At 41.6% G+C, this 19,013-nt stretch overlaps 1 protein-coding gene across 10 annotated transcripts in view; it reads right to left on the bottom strand.

Moving 5' to 3' along the window:
- The window catches only part of CFLAR (CASP8 and FADD like apoptosis regulator), a 45,986-nt gene extending 28,859 nt beyond the window's left edge, over positions 1-17,127 (bottom strand). Inside the window, exons 1-3 of one of the 10 annotated variants that reach the window (XM_063109725.1) lie at positions 16,684-17,118; positions 16,397-16,559; positions 16,158-16,261 (exon numbers count right to left, since the gene is read on the bottom strand). The gene's annotated coding sequence lies outside the window, so the exon portion shown is untranslated. Of the gene's footprint in view, positions 1-4,112; positions 4,458-7,165; positions 7,305-10,820; positions 11,049-13,880; positions 14,402-14,883; positions 15,930-16,157; positions 16,262-16,396; positions 16,579-16,683 lie in introns of those variants that run through there. The other 9 variants (XM_063109773.1, XM_063109706.1, XM_063109716.1 and 6 more) reach the window with 9 other exon arrangements.
- Positions 17,128-19,013: the final 1,886 nt, after the last annotated feature.

Below are 19,013 nucleotides of genomic sequence, written 5' to 3'. Positions count from 1 at the left end.
ACTGGCACTCAGACTACTTCATTTTTTTAAATCTGAAAGCCGAACACTAACTTTTCATGTTTCACAAAACCTAAATCTATATTCCACAATTTTGTTAGGAGTTGTCGTTATCAAATATTTAACCAATAAAATATTTATACACACTAGAAGGGATAAAATAAGAGATCATGAAACATAAGATTGAGGAATGAGATATCCAAATTCACCTGACATACTTGAAAAAGAACCAAATAATACTAGAAATGAAATGTTTAATACCCTATTTTTAAAAACAGTCATCTAACTTTTATAATTCATAATTATCAATGATATAACAATACCATCAAGAGTTAACGGAGTTACATAACCATTTTAAAAAACATTATCTGCTCAGTTCATTTCCTCCAGCCGTTACACTCATGATTGCTTTCTACCCATCACACACACTCGGCAAGAGCACTGGCATGCTGCCTTCCCTCTGTGGTAATGGGAAATAGTTTGGCAGCAAAATTACTCAGTGGTAGCATCTTGCACATTGAGAGAAAATACCAGAAAGAAAACTACAGATCCCTGTGCAGAGCCAGGCCACCCAGATGTAGCAAAATATTAGTACTGGGGTGGGGCTCGGGGCAGTTAATTGTGGTTAGAGATGATAAGCACTTGAGAAAGAAGAGCACACAAGTGAGAGGTAGGGCTAGGGTCCAAATAATCACGACTTTGTTGTATTTCTTTTAAGCCCAAGCCAAGCAATTAACAAAAACTACTCTCAGACTAAGGAAGACCATAAAATCTTCAGAGGCAAACTCAAAACCACCCCATGAGATTCATTCACAACCCAGGGCATATGAGAAATCAAGGGAATAACTTCTGCTGAAGGCAAGGTCATCCTTAAAAATTACTATGCGCAAAAATAAAAATCACCATGAGAGTAGAGAAAACAAACAGAATCCACATCCAAGGAGCCTACATCTGAAGGAGTCTAAAACAAGTACCTTAAAATTAGTTCAAAAAGATGAGGGAAATTTCTGCAATATAATAGGTCAGATCAATGGTTCTTAACCACTGGTGATTTTGCCCCTCAGAGGACATTTGACAATGTCTGGAGACATTTTTGGTCATCATAACCAGGTGGTGCTTACTGGCATCTAGTGGTTAGAAGCCAGGGATGCTGCTGACATCCCACAATGCCCATCCCCAAACGACAAAGAATCAACCAGCCCAAAATGCCTATAGTGCTGAGGTTGAGAAACCTTGTGCTAGCTAATCTGAAAAAACTACAATGTAGGTAGAGATGCTGAATAAAACATAAAAAATATTTACTCAAATACACAACTGAGATGTAAGAAAGTAAGTAAAATTGTAGGGGACTAAAAAGAAAAAAGAGATAAAAACCACAGTGATAATTATAAAAGTTACTGCATATAATAGCATCAAAAGATGTAGGAATGGGCCGGCCCCATGACGCACTCGGGAGAGTATGATGCCTGGGAGCGCAGCAGCACTCCCACCGCGGGTTCGGATCCTATATAGGGATGGCCGGTGCGCTCACTGGCTGAGCACGGTGCTGGCGACACCAAGCCAAGGGTTGCGATCCCCTTACCCGTCACAAAAAGACCAAAAAAAAAAAAAAAAAGATTTAGGAATGATTCTAACAAAAGATATGCAAGACCTTAATGGGAAAAAACCTATAAATTATTGAAAAGACATTGATAAAAACCTAGATAAATGGAAAGCTATAGTTTGTTCATGAATAGGGAGATTAAATATAATAAAGATGTGAGTTCTCTAAAAAACTGATTCATGGATTAAAAGCAAGGGACCTATCTTACCAGGCAGCAATTTATAAGCAGCTAGATAATAATTATGAAAGAAAAAAACCCACAGCAAATATTGTACTTAATGGTAACATGTTACAAGCATTTTCTTAAAAAATCAGGCTTGAGACAAGGATATGCATGATCATCTCTTCTATTCAACATTGAACTGAAGGAGAGAACCAGCACAGTAAAACAAGAAAAAATAAATAGAGTAGTAAGCACCAGAACCAAAGAAAAAAATGATCATTATTCACAGACAATAAAATAAGATTTTTCTACATAGGAAACCTGAGTATATTGACAGACAAAATGTTAGAGTTAACAAGAGGTTAAAGATTTGAGATATATGATCAATAAATAAAAGTCAATTACATTTCTATACATTAGCAACAAATAGGAAGAAAATATAAATCTTTTTTTTTCTTTTTAAAGATGAATGGCAAGGGTATCTTAACCCTTGGTTTGGTGTTGTCAGCACCACACTCTCCCAAGTGAGCCACGGGCCAGCCCTGAAAATATAAATTTCAAAAAGATACTATTTACAATAGCAACAAAATCTAACAAAAGATATATAAATAAACCTAACAAAATAAATCTAAAGAAAATATAAGATATTTAAAGAAGAAATTAAAACTTTATTGAAGACTTCAGTTAAGACGAAGATAATTAAAGAAATGTACCATATGTAAATACAAAGACTAGTGATGCTTTTGTAAAAGACAAATATAAAATTTGCAGACATCATTATATTTTTATGGGCTACAATTAAAAAAAAAAAGAAAGAAATGTACCATAATCATGGACAGAAGGATCAATATCTTGAAGATACCAATTCTCAAGTAAATTCTTAAATTAACTATAAGTCCAATCAAAAACCCAACAAAACTTGCCATGAACCTCGGCAAACTGATTTTAAACTTATATGAAGGAGGAAAAAGGGGCAAATGTAAGTTGTGGTATCATATGAAATTTATTTACCCTTTGTCCCAGTTTGTCAAAGAGCTCCTAAAACCCTTGGTATTTCCTGAATGATAGGAGTGTCTTTTGTTATTCACAGTAAATTCCTTTTAATCATACCTCAGTTTATGCTAATGAGGTGACTTAGACTGGGATCCCTAGACAGCCTCAAGTTGGGGCTCTCAGGTCTTTCACCAGAAAGATCTAGTGATTAGAAGATTAGAGGGTTGATACTTTCAGCCACTCTGAAGAATAATTTGATAATATCTGGTAAAGCTGAAAACATACATTACTCCATAACATGAAAATTTCATTTCTAAGTAAATACCTTTAAAAACTCTCAGAGAGGTACACCAAGACATATACAAAATGTTCCTACTAGCAGTGCATGTAATAACAAAAAAATGGAAACCACCTAAAAGTCTCTCAAGAAGAGATTGGAAAAAATGTATTATTTCTTTAACGAAATACTATATAGCCCTGAAAATGAGCCAGAAGTACGTGAATCTCACAAACAAAAATTTGTGTTGAGGCAAAAGGCAAGTTGCTAAGGCATACATACAGTATGATTCATTTACATTAAAATTCTAAATATTAAAAATAATACCATACATTGTTTAGGGATATATATGTATATACATGAGGGTACTTCAAAAAAATTCATAGAAAATAGAATTAAAAGATAATAGGAATCCTTCCAGAATTTTTTGAGGACTCCTCATGAATATATATACACACACATACATACATATATATGTATGCACATACACATATACAGTAAAAATATTAAAACATGCATAGAAATAGTAAATACTAAATTCAGAACAGTGTTTTTCATTAAGGTATGAAGGAAATGTGACTAGATAAGTATGCAGAGGGGAAATGACCAAATTTATATTTTATTTCATAAGCTGGGTGACACATATGCAAATACTAAAATAAATATATCTCATACCACATTCTCTGACTACAGTACAATAAAATTAGAAAACAATGATAGGTCAAAAGGAAACGTTACAGGTTTGGAAACTGAAAAATGAATTTCTATCTCCTATGCACTCAGCCTATACCAGTTCAGATAACTAGTACTGTATAAAAGAAATACAGGCATGAAAAAAAAAAAAAAAACCACTACATGCAAAACTATCTCATAGCATAGAATTTTAAATGCTTTTAGAGCTTCCTTGGTATATATGTAGACAAACTTTAGAACAAGAAAGCCTAAATAAAGGCTGCCCAAAGTTATCCTCAAAAAGAACAGGTCAGATTTTAGAGTTCTTTAGAGTCCTGTGAAAGGACCTGTGCCCATCAGTGACCAACCCCACCTGCCTGAACAGCCTGGCTTGGCACTCCACTCACCTGCTCTGAAGAGTCACCTCCCTTCACCTCACTCAGGTGAGGAGAAAAAGGGCCTTCCAGGCCCAATTCTTTTTCTTCCCTGCTTTCAAGTACCTAATCTCCCTGACTGATCAATATTCCATTAGTATCATTTCACCCTTCTGTTTTAAGCCATTTACCTTCCTTAGCCAGACAAAACTGACATCAGCATGTTTTCTAGAATGTTGAAGGACTTCCCCTTAACTCTCCTCACAGGCATATTCTAATTTAATGACTACATCTCCCCTTCTTTTCCACACCCTCACAAAATCTCCACTGTGGTGCAAACTGTCCCTGACTTTCACAAACACAGCAACTAAAACCTAAGACCAGTTCCAGTTTCATTTCTTTGGTAGAAGTCACAAAACCATTGCCAATGATTCTTTTTAAATGCCAAACAAAGCTTATATAAGCTTTGTCACCAGAGTTAGTTTCCACAACACTGGCTAATAGAAAAAGCAGAAGGTTCTAGCAGAACACTCCAGGCATTTTTGGTACAGTTAATTCTGGTACAGTTGGCTCTGCACATCTGTGGGTTCAAGCATCTGAGTATTCAACAACTGCAGATCGAAAATATTCAAGGAAAAAAACAATAAAAACAATCCAACAATAAAAATTTTAAAACAATACAACAACTATTTGCACAGGATTTACATTATATTAGGTATTAAAAATAATTATAGATGATTTAAAGTATATGAGAGCATTTGTGTAGGTTATATGCAAATACTACACCATTTTATATCAGGGACTTGGGTGTCCACGGATTTTCTATCTTCCAGGGTCCTGGAACCAATCCCCCATGGATACCAAGGGATGACTGTACTTACACAAGTGCTGGAAGGGCTGACAGAAGGGGCTCTAGGCTGGGCTACTAGCAAAGACTCCTAGGCTCCCAGAATGACATGGCCTCAACCAGGGCAGTGGAGAATTGGTAGGCCACCACTAAGAGTACTGAGCTCAAAGAATATCCTGTCATAGCAGAGACCCAGAGATCAGAAGGCGGCCCTACCACCTGAAAAGCAGGTAACTGGACATTGTAACACTGTCCCCCAACCCCCACATCACCACCACCATGCTTGCCAGCCAAAAAGCTAAGAAAAGCAGCAAAGTATTGGCCTCCACCCACTTCTGTTTGCAAATCTTGCCTGAATGCATCTAACTGGCAGAACTTAATTCACATCCTAGCTGTAAGAGTCTAGGAAATGCAGTTTGTAGTATTTCACCCTCTAGACAGAGATGAGAATGAGTTCTGAGCACCGACCTTGGCCACCACAGCATACTCCGTGAGAGCATTTATTTCTTCTTTGCGGTTAAATCCTCTGTACAGACTCCAGTACCTAACTCATAGTTAGCACTCACTCAGTATTTTTTGAATGAATGAATGGAATTTCACAAGATGCTACCAGGTAATGCTTCACTTATTTTTCTCTCCAGACCAAACCCAGAGCATATGCTACAACATCTGGCCAGCACCCTCAATTCTCTCGCCTTTTTGACCATCAGCCGTATGATACCTTGAGTGATCAACTGGTCTTGGTTTGCCCAGGACTTTCTAGCTTTAGCATCAAGCTCCTGCATCCCAGGAAACCCCTCAGTCCCAGACAAACCAGTATAGTGGGTCACCCCAGGACCCCAGCCTTGGACAGTGAGCCTCCCCTACTTATATACCTTGAGTAGCAAGTAGTTCTGAAGGGAGGGAGAAAAGATCACACACATGCAAAGTGATACCACCACACCCTTGTTTCCACCCTCTGCTGGGATCCTACTGCTGCTCAGCTCCTTTTCCACACCCTTCAGGGAGAGCTCCAACCTTCACTGCTTTCTTCCATCCTGACACCATCCACTGGTGCCATTTCTCATCAGATGACATTGCCATCTATCAGACATGAGCTCCTGCAACCTTCCACCTTTCTTCTGCCCAAGCTGGCACCTCCTATCCCTCAGCTTGCCTGGAGCCAACCCCTCCCTATGTGCCCTCCTGTCTCCAATGAGCCCCTGCTGTTTCATCAGCCTCCCTCTATCCCAGGGACTGCTCCCTTCAGCTCATAAACATGTTCAAGTGTCTTCTACCTTAACAAATAAATAAAACAAAAGTCCCTTAAGCCTGAGGTCCCCTAGACCAGGCATCCTTTCATTTTATTTCCTATCACATGAAGCTGGGACTTTGTAAAGGAACAGCATGCACTCAGGGCTTCAAGTTCTTTGACTTCAATTCACTCCTCAACATGCCTCCACCAGATCCCTCCACATCACCATCTTCTCCAACACAGTGACCTCAGTGCCAAGCCAGACTGGAATCTGAAGTCAAAGGAAAAATTGGTAATACCAATGCTGTCCTTATTTAAACTTTGGTATTTTGTTCACTATAGATTTTTGGCAGTTATGTCAATTTTTTAAAATATTGTGTCAAATACTATTTATCTTGAGTACTGAGTTTTTGAGCATCCCCTTAAATGTTGTGAGGCAAGCGCCTCCCCTGCCTCACCCTGGTATCCCTACCCAGATGATACTGCTCTTGTCCAGGCCTCGGTGACCTCCGAGAGGGCATTTAGAAGTCCTCTTTCATCTGACCACTCTATCCCACTTGATGCTGCTAATTAATCCCTCCTTGAAATTCTTCTCCCTTGGCTGACCTTACACTGTATTCTACCCAGTCCCTCTCTTACCTTTGCCCTCCCCCCTCAGCAACTGCTCCTTAAATTCTGGTGTTCCCTAGCATCCTTCTTTCACCCAGACTTGTCTCCCTGGCCTTTCTGTGCCACCTGCCTCTGACCTCACCCTCTCCAAATCTAACTCCCATTGGAATAAACCTTCTGAAGTTCAAGCCTGAACTAAGTCACTTTCCTAATTCCAGCCTTTCAGTGGTTCCTCATCTCCCTGCAATGGGAGATGCATTTTCTTTGCATTCAAGGCCCCTCATGGTCCAGTGTCTGCCCTCATCTCTCATCATACATTCGGCTTCAACCAAACCTCAACAAGGAGTTCCTTCCCATGCCTTTGTGCTTTTGCCTAGATTACCCTCTTCCACTTACCTGCCTAGCAAAACCCTTCTCAGCCTTCAGGGCCAGTTGAACTATCTTCTACTGTATAAAGCTTTCCTGGGAAGAGCCTACACAGATTTGGTCAGTAACTCCTTTGTACCACCACTGTACTGCATACAAACCTCTATTAAAGCACTGAACACAACTTCCCGGCACCCAGCATTAGCCCTAATAGGTGCTAGTAAAATGTGGTTAACTTTAAGAAGTTAAGTTCTTAATCCTTCTCACAGAATGTCAACTTTGCCCCCAAACCATCTGGTATCCAAAGCACATAATGTTCCCTGTAATCAGTAGCACAGCAGCCAGCATGAATGGTTAGCCTCTCCAGAGACATACTTAACATTCCATTCTCTGTACTCCTTCTCCACTTGAAGCAAGGTCATGTCTAATGAGCCACAGCATGAAAGCAAATGTAATTTCTCAGCAACCCCACAAAATATGCTGGCTGCAGAAAGCAGCATGCAAACCTGGAACTTTCAGGTGTCTGGGAAGTCCCAGTGAGATAGAAACATGAAGTACTTGAGATAGTCACCTCAGAAGTTTATAAAAAGACGAAGGAGAAGAGGTCACACAAACCTGGGCAAAACAGAACATCTCACAAAAGTTACATGCATTCATCCTGAATATAACAGAATCCGCCTCCCTCCTCCATTTGTGTGCAGAACCTGTAGACGCTGGCTGTGTGTCCAGCAATTCAAGCAAAAAAAGATGAACCTACCCTTCCTCCTCCATCTGTAGACATCTCAAACCTAAGATAGTGCATGAAATGCCATTTTATGCCCTCCCCAAAGTATTTAAAATGAGAACGTGTAATAATAAATGTGTAAAAATAAATCATCATGTGATTCTATAACACTGAAGATACATACTCAAACATAGAAGACCATGATCTGAGGCTAAAGCATAAATACATCCCAATTTGGGATGTTACTAACCATTATCATATATCAGTGGCTAAAAACATGCATTAGAAAAATTATTTGGAGGGCCAACCCGTGGCTCACTCGGAAGAGTATGGTGCTGATAACACCAAGGCCACGGGTTTGGATCCCTATATAGGGATGGCCAGTTCGCTCACTGGCTGAGCGTGGTGCTGGACAACACCAAGCCAAGGATAAAGATCCCCTTACCAGTTATCTTTATATAGGGGGGAAAAAAATTATTTGGCTTCACCAGCAGTGTATGTCAATCATAACAAGCAATATTGCCCACAAACAATAGACAATCCCAATTATATGATGACATAAAATTAGAAGTCATACTTTATAAAGTTCTTTGATAAGGCTGCTGAGGTTTGAATGTGTCCACTCCAAAATTCAGGTGCTGCCAATGTGATAGAACTAAGAGGTGGGGCCTTTAAGAGGTGATTAGGCCAAGAGGGCTTCTCCCTTGTGAATGGGATTAGGTGACCTTTAATAAAAGGGCTTGATGGACAGAATTCATTTCCTTTTTTGTCCTTCTGCCTTCTGCCACGTGAGGACACAGTGTTCCTCTCCTCTGGAAGACACAGAGTTCAAGGCACCATCCTGGAAGCAAAAAGTAGTCATCACCAGATAATGGTGCCTTGATCTTGGACATCCCAGTCTCCAGAACTGTGAGAAATAAATTTCTATTCTTTAGAAATTACCCAATCTGTGGTATTTTGTAATAGCAGCACAAAATGGACTAAGACATAACTGACTTCCCATGACTGTCAGGAAAGCTTCCACAAATTCCAACCTAACATTACTTCCAATAACCTCTCTGGTTCATAGTTGCATATAGGCTGCAGAAAATGAGAGAATGAATCACAGAATGAGAAAGGATATAGATCAAAAGGAGACCAAGAATCATCTAATTGGATTAAGAAACATGAGCAGAGTCACCAGGAACAATAGAGCTAAATCCAGTTGTAGTGGCCTGCTCCACCTTAACCAAAGTTCAATTATGGCTGGAGTGAACTTCACATGCATAGCCCAGGCACTAAGAATATCACCCCGCTTCTGCCCAGCCCATATTCTAACTCCAGACAAATAAAAATCTCACTGTTCCCTGGACGGTGTTTTTCTGCCCCAGTGACTTTGCTCAAGCACTTGAGTCCATTTGGAAAGCTCCTTCCTTCCTCTCAGCCTGTCTGTTGAAATTCTATCCTTTCAAGGTATCTCTTCCATTAGCTTATTTTGATCCACAAATCAGGTCATCTCCTCCTGCTTTGTAGTATTGTTTGAACTCTCTTCTGGCATTTATCTTATTCTATCCTACACAAGAGTTAGTCGGGTACTGTCACGTCTGGATTTCCTTGAGGATAGATAGGCTCTTACTCATCTTCATTATGTTGTGGTAGCCCCTGGCCAGGCCTGCCAAGCTCAGCCCTCTTGGGCTTTGAACAGAGTGGTTATCACTGCACAGCTGCAGCAGGTAGGCACATGTGTAATAACCACTGACCCTTTTATAACCTACAATGAAGCAAGATGGAGCCGGTGGTGTAGCAATATATACTTGGAACCTGGTTGTTACATCCAGGAAATACAGCTTGTGAAAGGAAGCTTTTGCAACTGTATGAGATAATGATGCTGTTGTTTTAGGGTGACTTTACAATGTGAATGTAAAAGGCTGGGTAAGCCCCCATGCAGAGCTTCCTGGGAGCTGGCAGGACCTCACCTTGTACAGAGAGAATATATCTCCAACCAAGCTCACCAGACATCTCCTGGCCTATTAGCAAAAGGTGCAACTCCCAGTACCTTTCACCTTTTACTAAAAATGTATCCTTGGCACTTATCAGAATAAACTGTAATTCCTAAAACTCTTAAGATTTACGTGTCAGAGTTTTCATTTTTGCCAAACCTCCAACCCAGTACCAACACTGTCTGTACTGTAGTGTGGTTCTCCTAGGATGAACTCAAAAGTACCTAAAATTTTAAATATTTTTTTTCCCAAGTAGGACAAGCCTCTAACATCCTCAAAATTACCAAAATCTTGTATGAAATGGTGTAAGCTTAACACACAACGAATCTTCCATGTGTTATCGCTGTTTTCACACACTTAAGAAAAAGCCATAGGATAACGTGAGGTATTTGCTACATTCATCAATTTATTATCAATTTATTATCCATCAATTTATTATACTTCAACTTCCTTGGTAGAAAAAAAAAAAAGCAGCAGGCCAAGATGGCTGAATTTAAGCAAGATTTCAAATTTTAATGCTTCAGCAAAGCCTGAATTCAGAGACCAGATCTCAATTTCAAAAAGAACAAAGGACTGTGGCTTCGCCTCACTTCTTCTGAGGTATCCAAACCATCTGATGTCACCCTTAGAGAAAATGGATGTATATCCTCATCCAACAGCAGTCAGAAAGACATGTATTCCCTCTCCTCAAGGCTTTGATCAAAGGAATAAAAAGCAGCTCAAGAAAGAATCCTATCTGTCGAAAAGAATAGCTTAATATCAGTTATGCCACACTAAAATAAAATATTTAGCAGATATTCTCTGACGCTTATGTAGATAAGACTGGCTTGAATTAAAAATTCAACCTGGGCCTTTCCGGTTAGCTCAGTTGGTTAGAACATAGCCTTATAACCCCAAGGTAATGGGTTCAGATCCCTGCACCAGCCAGCCACAAAAAAAAAAAAAAAAAAAAAAAAAAATTCAACCTGGCAGATATACTCACTGTTATACAATGGAGTCTCCAGTAACTAAAGAGATAAGGTTGGCCCTTCAGGAGATAGTTCTATTCAAAATCAGAAGTTGTGCATACACTCTAGAGTAATAGAGGAAGCATCTGATTTACGATAATAGGGAGGACTCGATCTCACCTGTCTCAGTACTGGACAAATCATCTAGGCAACAAACCAACAGAGGAACAGTTAATCTATTAGATGGAGAGAACAAATCTATGGTTATTAGAGAGAGGACGGGGTGAGGAAGGGGGAAAGGGCGGAGGAGGTGGGGGAGAGGAAGGGGAGAAATAGGATGAGGGACATAAAGAATAAGTATGATTTGTAACAATGAATATGCTAATAAAAAACTAAAAAAATAACAAAAATGTTGTTCATAACACTGGGGATATAAAACTCAAAATTCTATTTATAAAGCATTCTTTTTTCTAATTATGAAAAGCACTAATTGCTTATTACAGGAAAATCTGGAAAAAGGAGAAAAGTAGAGAAGAAAATAAAAATTCCCCATTTGCTTCAGTCTCATCACCATCCCTGATACCTGTTCCCTAGTTTCTGGTTCCTCTTGCTAGGTTCTGTGACATTTCTGGTGACTATCTAGATTAAAGGTATACACTCATTTTATATTTAAGCTGAATGAGAGCCAGCATGTTTACAGAAAGCCTAGGCAAACTGCAACTGATAAAGATTCTCCAGGGGTACAAGCTTTGTGCTATATATAACTTCCCTGTGCCACCAAAACATTTTATTAATAGCTCCAACAGGGTACTTAGAGCACAGCCTTATAATTATCTGCCAGATTAAAATAACCCAGCCATGGGTTAGAGTAGAACTCAAGTATAAAACTCAAACTCTGGGGTTTCAATAGCATACTATGGCCAAGGTTTTGAGCATAACTTTTGCTGCTGCTTCTGTCTTTCCCAACTAGGAAGGGAGCACCACAGCAGAGGGAGATCTCCTATATGCTCCCACCCTTAGCACTAGCAGGTGTTCAGTAAATGCTGAACAAATTTTTTTTTTTTTTTTAAATTCAACTCTGAACCAAGTTTTGGTCATTACTGCAGAGAATTTGGTTCACTCACTAAATAGTATTCAAGCAAGAGATTTGTCAAGTGCCTACTCTTTAAAATAAAGATCATTAACTTTAAAAACTACTTTTGGAAGTTTCAGGTAAAGTAAAAATAACAGCAACAACAACAACAACAAAAAAAAAAACCCAGACATACAAGTGGTCTTCCAAAAGTTCATAGAAAGATTTGTATTATCTTTTAATTCTATTTTTTGATGAGCTTTTGAAGTACCCTCATGTGACTGAAAGGAAAGATCCAAAGAAGTTCAAGGGAAAAAAAAGTATTTCAGAAGTAGATAAGGAAGCTTTGTAAAGTCAGATGACTGAATGAAGTCATTACCTTGGGAAACATTTTAAGTCTTGGAACAAGTAGCTACAAGAGAATTCTTCAACTATAGGAAACTGAAGAAGTGAGGTATATAGACACAGATGTAAGTGATGATAGATTTATTTCTCTAAGTGAAGAGTTCACTGCAGAAGACACAAACCATCTTGAATATGCAGTTGAATGTAGTATTAAATTGGTGGAGCTTAGTTCTTTCATAACAATTACTGAACTACAAAGATGACAACCCAGTATTGAGAATAAGAGGGAAATAACGAAGAAGCTGTTTGTTGCTTTGGTCAGAAACTTAAATGGTCAAATAAAGACAAAGTGGCTAGATGGGGAGACCATTAAAGTAACATAAATACTGAACGAGGTACAAGGTGTGGAAAAAGAAACAATTTTATTTGGAAAGAAAAGATTCAAAAACATATATATCTGTATGTACATGGGGTCAAAAACGAAATTATTTCTCTAAACCAAGAATTGAAGAGGGAGAAAAAACAATTGAGGCATCTGAAGAAGCAAATGAATGAAATAAATTGCGGATGCACACATTCTCAAAAACACTGATCATTTGAAAAAGAAATCTTTCATTAGAAACGCTGCTTCCAGAGGGGAGTGAAGTTAACATGTGGAAAAGCAAAGCTACTAGCAGAACAAACACCGGTTCTGAAATATAGTTTGTAGAAATAGCGTCATACAAAATAAAGGGGGAGAGAAGGTATGTAATTTTTTAAAACACTGAAAAGGTTATATTTGAGTGCACATATGTCTAAAAAAGACACTAAACTTCAACCTTTGGTATCTCTAGGAATGGACTCCTGGGCGCTTTCTCTATTTACTTGGCATGTATTTTAATCCAGGTAATTATAATACAACTTGACTAAAAAGTTTTTTAAGAAAAAGTATTACAGTACAGAATGTTAAGTGCAATGCTGTGTAAGTGCAAAGACAGCCACTGAGCATATGGAAAGTGCCGAGGAAGAGCACCGATGGGGCTGGGTTAATCTTCCTAGGGATAATGGGAGCGCAAAATAAAGGAGAGGTAGAGCATTACGACTATAATAATACTGTAGTTAAGTAAAGCATGAATGCCAGTCATTACGTCCCCACCCCAGCACAGCAAACTCCCTCCTAGGTCAGTCTGTGAGTGGACCTTGTCTAGACTGCCTTGACTCTAAGTTACCTGTGTAGGTAACTTTGACTGGTCCCCAACCACATTGTGAGGTTGTGGGGACAGGAACCAAGTTTAGATCCATCTCTATGTCCTTAGCACCCAGAACTCTGCCTGGCCCAGAGGAGCTCAGTAAGTGTTGATAGGATTATACCGAATTCAAGGCAAGGAGGCATTTGAGTCCGTAAACACGAATTTAATTAGCCCTTAGGGCTCTACAAAGAAGAAATAATCAGAGTTCACGGGCTTCCCTATCCCCAAACGGAGTCCATTCCTGGGATTTAAAAGAGCGACACGCCTCGGAGTGTTGTGGGTGAATCCCCAGGAGGCTCGAGGAAGGGACCAAGGGTCGAAAACAGGAGACGCAATCCTTTTCTGCAGGATTGAGGAACAGTACCCTGCCGTCCCCGGAGCCCAAGGCACACAAGCCTGGGGTTGGGGGTCGGGAGCAGTGAAGCGGGCAAGGTTCTCTGCCTACTCACGCAGGAGCAGCTGCTGACTCTTCCTACTGGATCTCTGCACGGAATGACACCCTCCCTCGCTGGACACACTCGGACCTGCCGCTCCGGAAAACCAGACTGGGAAATGCTCCTGACAGGACCAGGAACTGGGGCAGAGCGTCGCATGCATCAGGAGGCGGCCTCCCCAGCCGGCGTCCTGTAACCTCTTCCTGTTAAGCCCCTATCCGCCTCCTCCACGCCGCCCTCCAGTTGACCCGCCGCCCACAGGAGGCGTCTGGGTTCGAGAATGTCGTCTGCGGAATTCCCCGTTCCAGCACAGAACTCGCACAGGGCCATGCGCGTCTCTCCAGACGGTAAAATCCCCCTGGTGTGGCCAAAGAGCCCACGCAGCGCTCGGGGGAATTACGTACAGCCCGCGGGCCACCAAGACTGAGTACGGGCGGTCGCTGAGCCCCACCGCCCTAAGATCGGCGGTAGAACCCGGGGACGCCCAGGGGACCAAACCTACTTCCTTAGGCTCCTTGCCAAAGTTCCAAAAGCTGCCCACAACCCCCCCCCGCCCCCATCCCGCGGTGGCCCAGGACTCCCACGGCGGCGAGCACCCTGCGCTTCTGCAGACCTGCAGGTGGATTCACCTTAGAAACCGGTTTGAAGGAAGCAAAACCGTGTTAAAGGGACTGCAAACGTCAGTTACAAACAAATGTAAAACGTAAAGTCGCTAGAAAAAAAGAATTAAAAAAGACAACATTTTAACCAGGACGTTCGGCTCAAAAGCTGTAATAAAATAAGTGTTAAGAACAACAACAAAAAAAGATTTCTGTAGGCAAACACGTTCAAAATTCCCTTCCAAACCCAGTCTTTTTTTAAACTTTGGAGTTGAGCCAAGTTTTTGTTCAACGAAACTCTTTTGTAAGATTATTTACGGAACTACCAGAGGGAAAAATACCAAAAATTCTGTTCCTCTTATCTGAACTCTTATCTAAAGCATATCAAGCCCGCCGGTGCCCTTAGTTTTAGATTATACCTGTTTGTCAATGTCCAAAATTCTTGACATCTGCTATCCCCTTACCCGATTCACCTTTGCGTAAGAACAAATTTCAAATGTCAACAATCTTTGAGAAAACATTAGTGTCCTTGAACTTACTTCCTGCTCCCTTGAACCAAAAGCTTATTCTGAATTTCAGTGGCCTTTGTTCTACTGCACTTCATTGTAATTATTAAAAGAACATGTTCTTGTCTAAATCCGGACACAGTCAAACGAGAACAACTTGAAACCATCTTAAATTTCTCAGTCCTTTTGAAGAGGAGGGAAAGTGGCGGAAACAGGTTTATGTTAAGGCTTAAAAAAATCTTATCAGTCAAACATTTCCGACTTTCCCAAGGCAAGTTTTCCTTGCAATTTGCCAAAATATACATTAAACTGCGCTGAGGAATTACAACCCTGACGTACTTCACGACATTATTGGGAAAGAGTAAAAATTCCCGAGGGAGCAGCTCCCGCCGAGTAGAGGCCAGCGTGCACGCACACTTCAAAAAATCTTCGTTCTGGGCCAACCCGGTGGCGCACTTGGGAGAGTGCGGGGCTGGGAGCGCAGCGACGCTCCCGCCGCGGGTTCGGATCCTATATAGGAATGGCCGGTGCACTCACTGGCTGAGTGCCCGTCACGAAAAAGGTTAAAAAAAAAAAAAAAAAAAAAAGTCCTCGTTCTCGTCAACTTTCCGAAAGGAGAACTGCCAGATCTTTTGAACAGTTCACCCCAGAAATCGAATACCTCTAAAGACCATTTTATGCAAGGCTGACACAACGTTGAGGACCAACGCTCGCGGCCAGTTTTCCGACTCTGGGGCTGCAGGGGTGGCCAGTGCTGGCCAAGGGTTACTTCCCGGTCGGTCCAGTCCGTCGGGGCACTCGGGGCCGCACCTGGGATCCCGGAAACCTCAGCCGCCCTTGTGGGAACCCGTAGGCGGAGGAGAAGGGGTGACGGGCCTAGCGCGGAGGCAAGGGGGGAGGGCGCGGGGGCGGGCGCGCCCAGCCCAGCTGGGTTCCCAGGGGACAAACCCGAAATAGGCAAGCCGCAGGACTGGGTCCCCTGCCAGAAGGGCCACCCCCACCCCCCCGGCTCCTGCCGGGCACCCCCGCCCGAGGCCAGTGGACCGAAGCCCAGGTCTATGGAAAGACGCGAGGAGTGGCGGAGAGGGGGCCTCACGGCGATAGTGCGCGGGAACCCGACCTCGGGTCTCCAGGTCTGGGGCGGAGCGGGCGCTGCCTGCACGGGCTCGAGCGCGGGGCGCACTCACCAGCCTGCCCACCGCCGGGGTTCTCGGCTCGCTCCAACCTGCCGCCTTCACTCTCCCGGACGCCGGGGAAGCGCGGGCAAGATGGAGGCCAAGAAACCGAAAGCCTGCAAGTGGACGTGGTGCTGGGCGACCGCTCTGCGTGGCGCTGCCCTGCCCACTCCCCCTCCAGCGGCCTCGGCTCACCCCGGACTGTCTCAGTTTTCACCCTAAAAAGTTGAATACCTAGAGGTCCCACTCACCGGCTCCCAGGAGTCCCTTGAGTTGAAATATTCTCTTGCTCTCCGGAGAGGCTGCCACGCCGCCGCTTCCTGTTTACTCTCTGCCTCTGGGTATTCAGCGAACCCGGGGCGGATATTGAAAGTAGTTCTAGGAGCTGTTATGGCTCCTGCTAGTACTCGTTACCTATGGAAACAATAAACAGCAAAAGTGAAGGGGCTGTATGTTTTAACCTACTTATTCCTAATAACTACTTTCTTGTGACTTTTAAACAATGTCTTAACTTTTCTTGAAGTAATTTTAAACTTACAGGAGAGTTGCAAGATTCAAAGCTAAAGGCATTGACTACCCGCATGACAGCGTGAAGAGCTGGGCGGGCTCACCCCGAGTGAAACTGGTGAAGATTGTTTAGAACAGCAACAAACAACCACTTAAAGCCTCTGGAAATGGTCATAAGGGCAAACAGCAACTGAAGAAACTACTCAAAAATGTGAAAATTCTTTGGTAAGAAACCAGAGCCTGTGAGGTTTGCACCAGCACCTCTCCCTTCCTTCCCTCTCTCAGCTGAGCAGGACAAGACTCCACTCAGATGCCGCAGCCAAGATCACAGAGCCTCCTCCCCACAGCTCATGGTCAGTGGAACAGGATGTCAGCGTTTCTCATCCAGCTCCTAGCCTCCTTTTGCTGAGGCTAAGTCTTGGGTGAGTGAAGAGCTAGGGGATCCCTTCTTCCAACGATTCCGGTCCGTGACCACTCATGGAACAGAGGCTCTGCCTTGGGCCTGAGTGCTGAGACACAAGAGGAGACTGTAGCTTTCTTTCTCCATCACTCCGCCCCCTCCCCCGCCATGTTCACCCCCAACGTTTTTACCTCTCCATATTCCCAAAATAGTTGTATTCTGATTTGGATTACATTAATCGTCAGTACTTGTGCTACTATAATCGTGCAAACAATAGTTACGGCCAAGTTGTATACCAAACTATGATTGCTTTTCCTTTCTTGCATAACTTTTTGTTTTCCTAGAGTTAATAATTGTCCTGTTTTGTTGGTTTTCTATGTAATTAAATCCTAAACTCTACGTCAGTTACCCAAATCGTGTCTCACTCTAGGTGAGACGCATAGGTATATTATTAATTTCAAGTTCCTAGAAAAGTCACTTCCAGAGTCATTGGACCTGCTCCAATCTGGACTGGCTTACTTCTACACAGAGTACCCAGCTGTCATCCTGGCATCTCCCTTAACCATCAGCCTGACAATTCCCTTTATGTCCTTTTTGTGCAAATCTTCTGTATCATAAATCCCATGTCTTTCTCTATCCTGGTTTATTCCCTCGTTATGGCTCAGCAACATCCATCAGTAGCTTCCTGAGAAAAGGTGAGAACTTACAGTCTGCACATGCCTTTATTACCCTCCTTCTGGGCATAGACATTTTAGATTGGAAATTAGTTTTCTTTGGGATGTGGAAAGCATTTCCCCCACTGTCTTTTAGCTATTGGTGTTGCTATCCAAGTAGTCCAAAGTAATTTTGGTTCCTATTTTATTATATGTGAGCTTCCCCCACTCTCCTCTTTAGAAGTACGTAGCATCTTCTCTCTGTCTTCAGTTTTCTGAAATTTTACAGTACAGTATGTGCCTTACATTCACAATTTGCATTCATTGTGCTGGGCACTCAGGGCCATTAATCTGGAATCACATCCTCCAGTTCTGGGAGGCTTTATGTATTTGGTGGTCCCTTCCATTTTCTCTCTCTCTCTTTTTTTCTTTTCTTTTCTTTTTCTTTTTCTTTTTCTTAGGTATTGTGCCTTCTAAACTTGTGCTGTATTTCTTTCCTCCTATTTTCCATTGCTTTCTTTTTCCTCTATTTTTCAACCTTCTGTTGAGGATTTTGGTCATTTAAGTCCCAGAATTAAGAATTATAATGAAGTTACACTTTCACTGAAAAAAAGAGTTGAATCTTGTTTAAGATGTAAAATGCAAAACACATTCAGAAACGTGCAAAAAACATAAATATACACTTTAATGAAGAATTATAAATCAAACATCCAAGTAATCCAAGATACAAAGTAGAAACATCTCAAAGGGCTCCTGTGTGCCCCTACTGCTTCCTTCTCCTAGAGGTAAGCACAGCCTAACTTTGAAGATAATGATTTCCTTAACTCTTTATAAATTTTACCACTTATGTGTGCATCTGTAAACACTATAGCTTAGTTTTGACTGTTTTTAAACTTTATATTAATGAAAACTGTATTCTCTTGTGTCTTCCTTTCTATGCTTAACATTATGTTCATGAGACTTTGTGCTATGTGTTGGTATAGTTCATTTATTTTCATTGCTGTAAATTATGAAATTCTTAGGAGAAACCCTTTGCAACCTAGGGTAGGCAAAGATTTCTTAGACAGGACATTAAAAGAACACTAACCATAAAAGAAAATATTTATAAATTGGTCTGTATTAGTCTGTTTCTGTTGCTTATAACAAAATATTGAAACTGGGTGATTTATAAAGGAAACGAAATTTATTGCTTACAGTTTCTGAGGCTGGGAAGTCCAAAGTCCATCTGGTGGTGGCAACAGTGACCAGGGGTCTCACGTTGCAAGATGGTGGAAACAGAAAGAGCAGAGAGAGAGAGACAGACTCTCC

Source organism: Cynocephalus volans, chromosome 1, assembly GCF_027409185.1.
Source record: "Cynocephalus volans isolate mCynVol1 chromosome 1, mCynVol1.pri, whole genome shotgun sequence".
NCBI lineage: Eukaryota > Metazoa > Chordata > Mammalia > Dermoptera > Cynocephalidae > Cynocephalus > Cynocephalus volans.
The sequence above is the reverse complement of the archived record's forward strand: the minus strand, read 5'-3'. Positions and strand labels throughout refer to the sequence as shown.